This window comes from Esox lucius, chromosome 7 (genome assembly GCF_011004845.1).
Source record: "Esox lucius isolate fEsoLuc1 chromosome 7, fEsoLuc1.pri, whole genome shotgun sequence".
NCBI classification, from domain to species: Eukaryota; Metazoa; Chordata; class Actinopteri; order Esociformes; family Esocidae; genus Esox; species Esox lucius.
The window spans coordinates 10,094,938-10,105,284 of record NC_047575.1 but is presented as its reverse complement, the minus strand read 5'-3'; positions in this window follow the sequence as shown (position 1 = coordinate 10,105,284).

The window sequence follows — 10,347 nt, the reverse complement described above, 5'->3', positions numbered from 1 at the left end:
CACTTTAAATATATGTTTCTGGAAATAAGAGACCTCTACAATTCAATGTCTGAAAAGTTTAGAAAAAAAATCTAAACTTATTATCCAAGTCATAACATACTGTACTTCACAGAACATCCAGTGGCCAAAATGTTTCTTTATCATTGATTCCATTAAAAACTGGGAAGTGTAAAATATTTGTATTCTGAAGCATTGGAATCAATCATACTGTGCTTTGTACAAATACAACCCTGTTTCCAAAACAGTTGGGACGCTGTGTAAACACATGGAGATAAAATCATAATGCAATGATGTGCAAATCATTTAAACCCTATATTTAATAGAAAATAGTACAAAGACAACATATCAAATGTTGAAACTGAGAAATGTTATTGATTTTGAAAAACAAACATGCAGATTTTGAATTTGATTGCCGGAACACATTTCAAAAAAAGTTGAGACAGGGGCATGTTTTTCAGTTGTACACCTCATCTCACCACTACACCCTCAGGAACCTCATTGCTGCTATCCCTGCACTTCAGTCACACATGCTCCTTCAATTTGCCTTCCAGCACATTTAGAATAGTCATTTGTACTTGCATTTGCCTTTCATCTATAAATCCCACTTATACAGTATACTTAATACTTGTAAATACTTGTAAATATCTGCCTTCTTCTATTTGCACTTCTGGTTAGATGCTGACTGCATATCGTGGCACTGTACTTGTACTCTTCAATGACAATGAAGTTGAGTCTAATCTAATGTTTTCCAATGTGTTGCATCACCCCTTCTTTTAACTATACTCTGTAAGCGTTTAGGAACTGAGGAGACCAATTGCTGTGGTTTTGAAAGTGAAATGTTTTTCCATTCTTGCTTGATATAGGATTTCAGCTGTTCAACAGCTGGGGTCTCCTTTGTCATATTTTTCATTCATAATTTTTCATGTGCCAAATGTTTACAATGGGTGAAGGTCTAGACTGCAGGCAGGCCAGTTTTACTCTTTTACTAAGGAGCCATGCTGATGTGATATGGGCAGAATGTGGTTTGGCATTGTCTAGTCAAACAAGCAAGGCCTTACCTGAAAAAGATATTGCTTGGATGGCAGCATATGTTGCTCCAAAACCTATATATATTGTTGAGGATGCAGAGTCCATGATTCACAAGTTTTCTTTCACATTTTGATTTCTCAGACCACCTTACAGTTTTTCTCAATTGCTAACACACAAAAACTGGTAGTGTAAGCCATCCTCACAAAACCATTTTGCCATTTCCCAGCAGAAAGACCATGCACCCCAGTATATAAACACTATTTACTCTCTTTGCCACATTTCTGCGGTCCATTCACAGTTCTAAACACACCTCTTACTTTAAGACACAATTGTCACCATGTTGTCAGTTTGAAAACATTGCCGTTCAATAAGAAACTCAAATCAGCACAATTCAAACACCCTTAACAAACAATTGTCCAGATGTACGCACCAACAACTAAAAACACTCAACATGCAACCAGGATATTAGAATGAATAAAAAGGGCAACCGGTAGTACATCTGGACGAGGCAGAGGAATGGTAAGAATGAGAGGAGGTGGACAAGGGAGAGGCAGAGGAAGAGGAAGAAAAACAACAATCTCAAATGAGATCCGTGTTACTGAAGTGGACCATGTTGTTGTACACGGTATGACAATGAGGGAAGCTGGGCTGAGAGTACAGCCAAACCTGAGCTGTTTCAGTGTTGCATTACAGTTTTTTACGATTGTTTACACACTAAAATTAAAATGTCCACACAATTAGCAAAATTTTACTCCAATGAGCAAAACACCTCCACAGATTTGCACAACATTACACACAATGTCCGCTTCACCCTTTTTGCAAAACATTACACACAGTGATTTGTAAAACTCTACACACATTTTTACACCTTAGACACAGATAAGGATCGTGAGGTTACTTCCTTGTAATTACAAAGCACCGGATTGCCAATTACCACACTAATGAACGAATTGGATAAACACATCCACCAGGTGTGGAAGCACACATGTGCTAATTTGAAAACGCAGCACTCAGGTGTGCTATGAAAGGCAGCAGGTGAGTTCACCTGTCTTCAACAAAAATGGAAGGAGTTAGAAGAAGAGTGAGAATGAGAGGGGGAGCTCAAAGAGGAGATGAAGGCGGTAGAGGAAGAGGAGAAGGAGGTAGAGGAAGAGGCATAGGTAGAGGAGAAGAAGGTACCCGATACCCGATACGGATAGTTACAGTATTCTTGTTGCTTTTACAGTAGTTTTCTTTCATTTCTGTTTACTTTTACTTTACTTTTCTTCAGAGTCAAAGTGTATGTACTGTAATTCATGCAGTAATTTTTATTTGTCTACGGATTTTATTTGTTTACAGTAATTGATATCATTGTTGGTTGATTACTGTAACTGATTATGGTAAGAAATACTGTATTGAAATAAATACTTGAAATATTCAGTCTGCAGCATCAAGTGTTGTGCAATGCTTGGTAAGGTCATAGTAGGCCTACAGTATTTGTCTACATTCTCCTTATATCTCAAAACAAATCATGAATAATGTTGTGAGTTTCTCACTATTTTTTGTCACCTAAATTATCTCTTACATACAGTAAGAATGTCTGGCCAAAAATCTATTATTTGATTTTTTTTATTTTTTATTATTTATTTATCACAGCAGTGTGAAACTGGCTGCAATAGTGTATGATCATTGATGACTGTGTTGGTTAAATGAAAACAAATAGCATTTTCACAAATATGTGTATATGTTTTGACTGAAGTGTGTATGTTTTGACTGAAGTGTGTCATTTTGCAAACAATCTAGGAATTTTGCTAATTGATTGTGGTGTTTGGATAATTGTGATTATATTTTGACAAAAAGAACTCTGTTTTCAAAATTGCGTGTAAACAATTGAAAAAAACTGTAATTGTCCAGACTTTCAGGGATGAAAACAGGAACCATACTAAGAAGTTGTACTTTTCTGTAGTATACGTACCATGAAACTAAATGCATTACAGTAGCAGAAGCAGACAATACAAGAACATTGCATAAAGTTGAGGATTCATATTGTCAATAACGTGTGACAACGTCAAACACTGTTTTTTGTTTTCAGAATTGAAAGACCAGTTGTTGGTGGTTGACCGAGCATTTTTTCTGAGAATCAGTCAAAGCCATTGTGAACATGGTTGTGGTAAACAACCTCATAAGCCTCAGAGAAATCCAGGTAAGAATTGTTGAAGACAATTTACCAAAATATACAGAGTAAGCATTTCAACAATTGATTGCATCCTTCGGCGCAACTATATGCGCATGAAACAAGTGTACTGGGTACCATTTGAGAGGAACTCTGAGGGAAAGAGCTGCGTATCCAATATGCCCAGGTATGTGTTTACATCTATTCCATAATTTGTGTAAATATCAACTATTGTGCTGTGCAGGTTTCAGATAGCTGACATGTTGTGACATAGTTTTCTTGGCTGTATTGAAAAGTACTGTAATGAAATCTCATCTAGACAATACTCTAGCTTGATGGCAGTGACACTTTGTGTGAGTTAATCTGGTGGATGAGGCAGGATTCAACCTCAAAAAGAAAAGACAAAGAGGGCGCAACGTTATCGGCCAACGTGGTTTCGTGGACATCCCTGGCTAGCGCGGGGGTCATTTTACACTTTATACAGCCGTCAACAATCATATAGACTCCTTCACCGCCATGCAACTCTTGGCCCATATAACACTCAACGGCTTCTGACTTTTCTGGATGGCCTACGGGAAGCTCTTTTCCAACATGCACAGAGAGAAGTGCAGCCTTGTTATGTTGTTGATTGGAACAACATTGTTCTGGTCCTGAACTGGTTCATGAATGATCCAATATTCACAAACGTGTTCCACTCTACCTTTCCACAATCCAATAGAGGAGTTCTTCTCAGCATGGTGGTGGAAGGTCTATGACAGAAATCCTTATGTACAGAACAACCTTCCCCTAACCATGCAGGAAGATTGTAGGGACATTGCTGTGGAGTGCTGTCAGGGATGGCTCAGGCATTCCATGGCATCCCCCTGTTTGGCTAGGGAAAACATAGCCTGTGATGTTGATAGAAACCTCTGGCCTGACCCTGGTTGGAGACTGGATGCTGACCCAGAATTAACTGTTATTGCTATTACAGTACTGTAGCATACTCTAACCCTGTTACCTAGGTGAAAATGCTCTATTTTTCTTGGCTTTTTTGTTTTCCGCAAATTCCATTTTAGGGAATTTGCTTTGGTGAATTACAGTACATTACTGTGACCACTACAGTGACAAGCATGATTGTTTAACATTGCGGTACTGTACTGTAGAATGCTTGAATAGATAATAAACATCCTGTTAGAAGGACAATTGTAGTATTGGTGTGATTGTATGATCGTATCAAACTCATGGAGTGGAACATATTTGAAATTCAGGGACATGTTGTAGTTATTCGTTTTATAATATGTTTTTCAATTCCTGCCAGCAGTGTGTAAAGGGTTTTCAGAAGGTTGATTGTATTTGATGGTTTTGTGTTTACTTTTGGTTCAAAAGTCAAGGGTTTGGCCAAAATGGTGTGAATATCAAGACGTGTGTTTAGGGTTTTGAGAAAACGTAGTACACATTCAAGAAATGTATGTTAACAATCAAAGGTAAAACTGTATGAGCTAAGGCCCAGAAAAGGTGGTGGCGGTTCTGGATCTTGTTGGTATATGGTTTCTTCTTTACATGGTAGAGTTTTAACTTGCATTTGTGGCTGCAGCGACATACTGTGTTCACAGACAATGGTTTTCGGAAGTGTTCCTGAGCCCATGTAGTGATGCCTACTAAATAATCGTGTCAGTTTTTTATGCAGTGCTGCCTGAGGGCCTGAAGATCATGGCCATCCAATGTAGGTTTTCGGCAATGTCCTTGCATACAGAGATTTCTCCGGATTCCCTGAATCTCCAGATTCCCTGAATCTTCCCTGAATCTTAATAATATTATGTACCAAAGAGGATGAGATCCCCAAACTCTTTGCAATTTTACGTTGCAAAATGTTATTCTTAAATGGTTGCACTATTTGCCTGTGCAGTCTTTCACAAAGTAGTAAACCCCTCCCCATCCTGACAGACCCATCCTCTCTGGAATGATCTTTTAATACCCAATCATGTTACTGACCTGTTGCCAATTAACCTAATTAGTTGTGTGATATACAATCAGGTTTAGTTTATTAGCATTCTGTTGCCTCTGTCACAAATGTTTTTAAATGTGTTGCTGACATCAAATTCAATATAGGCATGTCTTTTTCCAAAAACAATTACATTTCTCAGTTTCATCATTTGGCATGTTGACTTTGTACCATTTTCAACTAAATATAGGGATTAATTATTATATGAAGGTAAAACAGAGACATGCACACTTGTAAAAAATATTTATACATTTGAAATTACTTTTGTAGTTGGAATAACGTTTTGCACACTTGTATATAAATATTTGCAAACTTGGAATTATTTTTGTAATTGTATAAAAGATTTGAAGTATTTTAACTTATTTGATATTTGGAATTATTCAACTCATTAATACCACTTGCCATCGTAAAATAAATGATTTTCATTTGTAAAAAATATTCTGCGGTACTACGTTTCACAGCGTTTGCAAACGGAGATACCATGGGGATTCTGGCATGCCAAACTATTAATGACCGATGAACTGAATGTATCGTGAACGCAACACTTTTTCACCTTTTAACCAATCTGAGTAGATTCTGGAACACGCAGCGCCAGTGTTTCAACCGGTTTCAACCAAGCGTGCCGCACAAGCCCTGAAAAGTGAAGCCAAAACGTCTCGATCGCCCCCTGGTGAGTGGTCCCAGTATAGGTCATAAACCCCGCCCTCCCCATGTTATTCAATGGGACGCGAGACCAACTAAACAATTAAATTACCCTTCAAATATATTTTTTCCGAAGCTGGTTTCTGTCATTTACTGTAGTTTGTATCACGCTAATGTAAATTCAAGAGTTTGTTTTTAAAATAAGTTTGTTTTTAGTTAGTTATTTAATGCTCTAAAAACGGTGGTGTGACGTCGTGATTCACAGCTGTGATTGACAGCTATCTGAGCCGAGGAGCCACTGAATCTTCGGAGGACTGAGGAGATTGGAACTTTACATTTAATCTCTAAATTTCTATAATTTCACACGGACATAATGGGTTGTTCTGCAGTACATTGTGCTAACCGATCTGGCATTTCCAATCGATCTTTGAATTTTTTTCGGTAAGTAAAATTTATAAGCTATTTAATTAGTAAATACATGTAATGGGCTAGCTAACGTTAGCTAAAAGACAACAAGCCTCGTTAATAGCCATGTTAATAGCTAGCAGGTGATCGTTAGCTAGAAGTTACCAATTATTTTTGTATTAGGCCTATTCTAAATTAAGGTTAAACATGATGTAAGTTAGGCTATAACATATCGTCTAGGTTTAACAAGCAAAGGTTGTACTGTACTTGGACTTGCGATTGATTACGGTATGCGCATTCTGCGAGGGAGAGTGAGGGCGGGGCACAGGGGTGGGGCCGTTGATTTCGCGGCTTTAGGGCTTTACTTCCTTCTAGCTACTGCGCATAACTACTGCGCAGAACTGGTCCCAAGATCGCTATCTGCGCAGACGCAAGTCCAAGATGTCAGCGTCGTATCAGGACACTGGTGGCTTCATTTTTCACCAATGGAAAAGAGCGAAAGGGCGTCGTCCATTATATATACAGTCTATGGTTTCAACTCGTAGTGATGCCGAGGAAGAAAAACATGGCTAAGCGCGGTCGATTTATCGTTCCTCAGTTTTGATAGGATAACAAACCTTATAATTTTTCCACTTAGTTAGATCAATGCACAACGTTTTACTGGTGTCTACTAGCAACTCAAATGTATATCTAGCAACAAGCAAGGAATTTACATGGCTACTTACCGTTTTGCTTTTGACATGGATATTTACAACGTGAATAATATAAATTAACTTTGCATGATTCATACATTTTGTATTAGACTAGTATATATATTTTTGTATACATACCAGTTTTAATATGGTTCACATAATAACATTTTGTTTATCATTTCATGTGTTTACATTTGTTCAACACATTTGTTTAATCTGCTAGGGCTGTCATCACTGTTGGATTAAGACTTATTTGATCTCTTTTTCTTCTTTATAGGAACTTCTGCTCCATAGAACAGGGTACAGTTTCAGTATGAAAAATCATATGCAAAATGGTAACTAGCCATGTTAATTCCTAACTAATTACTATTTTCCATTGTAGTTATTTAGCACGTTATTATTCCTATAACGTTTATATTGTTTTCATTCAAAACAGTTTTTCGTACTTTTCAATGTCACGTTGAACGAACTGGTTAAAAGGTTTGGTATATCAACAAATTAGGTGCGAGCGGGTAGGAGAAACCGACCAAGCCTGAGACCTGCAATGCATCATTATCGAGTTACACTGTGGTGTTCTAGAATCTACTTGGTTATAAGGTGAAAACGTGACGGACTCAGTTCGTTGGTCAGAAAAGCTATGCTGTGCCAATCAGATTCCTCATGGGTATCTCAGCTTGCAAACGCTGTGAAACCTACTACTACATACTGTGATTTACAAATAACAATTATTTTGTCACAGTTCTAGCGAAGTTTTAGTGACAAAACTCCGAACGTCCGTATTTTACATTGGCAAGTGTTGTTAATGAGTTACATGATTCGAAATGTCAAGTTAGACACAAGTATGCACGTTTTTTATACAACTACAAAAGTAATTACAGGTTTGCAAATCTTTTTTACAAGTTTGCAAACGTTTTTACAATTACAAAAGTAATTCCAAGTTAGCAATAAAAAGACTGACAGTATTTATTGACAGAAGCAACATATTTTCAGTACATTCTTTATTCTGTCGTGGTCACATGTTTCCTAGCATTCATCAGCAGCTTAAGGTCAAGGGAAATGAACCCAAGGCATAGACAGAGGGAGCAGGAAAATATAGTTAGACCAGTTAGAAACACTCATAGTCTGTGATATCCTTTCAGTACAACAGAACAATTGGAATTTGTATTAGTTTATCTACCATTGAATTCATAAAAATAAATAGTTAAATTAGTAAATAGAAAAAAACGGAGGGCTGTACAATTGCATATGGAATTATTATTTGTTATCCTTTTTTCTATCTTGTTTTCTTCCAATTTGGTGATATATTTGTGATTGAGGCTTCATTGCAACAACTCTCAACAGAGATATGTGTCTTCTGAAGCACATCCAATGCCAGTCTGGTTGTTATATACATAACTCACTTCTATGTTGACTGAGCTCAGAAGCGCCCAAGAAGTTGTGATGAGACAAGGGAACCGTATTCCATTACTGAATCCCTCATACCCAGACCCATTGATATCCAAGTGCACTGCCCTCATGAGAGCCCTCGGATTCTCTGTAAGCAAGATTAAAACCCTTCAAGCAATGATGCAGTGAACTGTGAGGCTGTGACTTTTCCACCTACGTTTATCTGCTTTTCTCATGGATCTCTTAGGCATTCATACCAAGCCATTCTGATTTTTTCACATGGCTTGTCCAACTAGGAAGTACCTGGGTCAACTTGTGTGAGGGCATTCTCATTATAGTTTTTTCGGATGGCTTAAGCACATTTTTGTAACTATTGGCTATTTTTGCTAAACTCTACACACAAATAAGAACACCTTTCACCAAATCAGCAAAAGCTAATAAACCTTGCTTAACTCTTCAAACCTTCATAAAATTTTTATTTTCTAATCAAATAGTCAACACTAACCATCACATTAATAAGCACACAATGCACCAACTACACACTGATGGCATGAATAAAAAACACATCTGGCTTTTGCTTTCTCTGTGCACAAGGTAGGCTATGTCAGTTTGAGGTCATACTTTTGTCATAGTTCTGTAAACATACAGGGATCCAAACTTCAAGTATTGGTGTTTATTTACACACATCAAAATAAACACAAGCGTTATTTTCCAAGTCAAAACACAAAATAGTAATTTCACTGAGAAGAAAAAAAAATCTGTCTTCATTGTGTCATCTCTCTGGGTCCGGCCACAAAATGTCATCTACATCACATGCAATGTCCTCTAGTCCAAGGTACCAGGAAAATATCTTCTGGAATGCTGTGTCCAGCCCTGACATGATGCCTGGTCAATATCCCCACATGCCTCCTCCATTGCCTGTAAAAGGGCTATGCGTTGATGGGGATGACGGTCATAGACCTTCCAGCGCCGGGCAGAGAAGAACGTTGTCCACGTTGTCCTGGGACATTGATTATGGCACGGTGTCCAATTATGTTCCTGCCACTTCTCGTTTTAGTGAGGTTAAAACCTGCCTCATCCACAAAAAGCAGTTCATGACCCATGGCATCTGCCTCTAGCCCCATCACTCTCTGGACAAGACAAAACAAATGCAGCACAGCAGGCCCATGCACAGCACTACAGTATGCACTTCCAGATTCAGTACCAATGATACTATAGCTTACCTGCACATAGTCATATCGTAGTTGTTTCACACTTTCACTGTTTCTTTCAAAAGGGACTCTGTAGATTTGTTTCATTCGGATTCTGTTGCGGGCAAGTACACGACATAATACAGAAATGCTCACATTGTGTATGTTTTGGAAGGTGGTGTCATCCTCAATTATGCGCTGCTGTATTTCTCGTAGCTTTATGGAATTATTTGCAATCACCATACTGACTATATGGGTCTCTTGTTCTGCAGTGAAAATGTTTCCTCTGCCCCCAGCATCTGGGCGTCTAGCAAGTGAGTAAGTAACAATTTCAGTATTTTTACATGTATGGTATTGTTGTGTTCCTCATTAGAGTATGGCAGTGCTACAAAACTTAGTGCAAAGTGACTGTACTAACCGATTCTCATTTCGAAATGTCTTTATGATGCTTGCTACAGTGTAGCGGCTCAAGTTAGGCTGAACCCTTTGGCCAGCTTCCCTCAGGGTCGTTCCATGGTTGGTTACATGGTCCACTATTGTAGCTCTGATGTCATCAGTAATTCTATTTCCTACTCTTCTTCCACCTCCTCTTCCCCCTCCTTGTCCTCCTCTTCCCCCTCCTTGTCCTCCTCTTGCTCCTCCTTGTCCTCTTCCTCTAACTTCACCTCCTTGTCCTTGTCGTCCTCTCCCTCTCACTTCTTCACCTCCACGTCCTCTTCCTCAGCCTCCTCTAATTCTCACTCTTCTCACTCATCCTGCTCCCTTCATTGTACTCCACACGGACAGCTCACCTGTGGCTTCTTTATATTGCTTAGGCTGATTGCAAAGTGAACTAATGATCTAAAACAGTTTTCACATGTGACAGTGTGC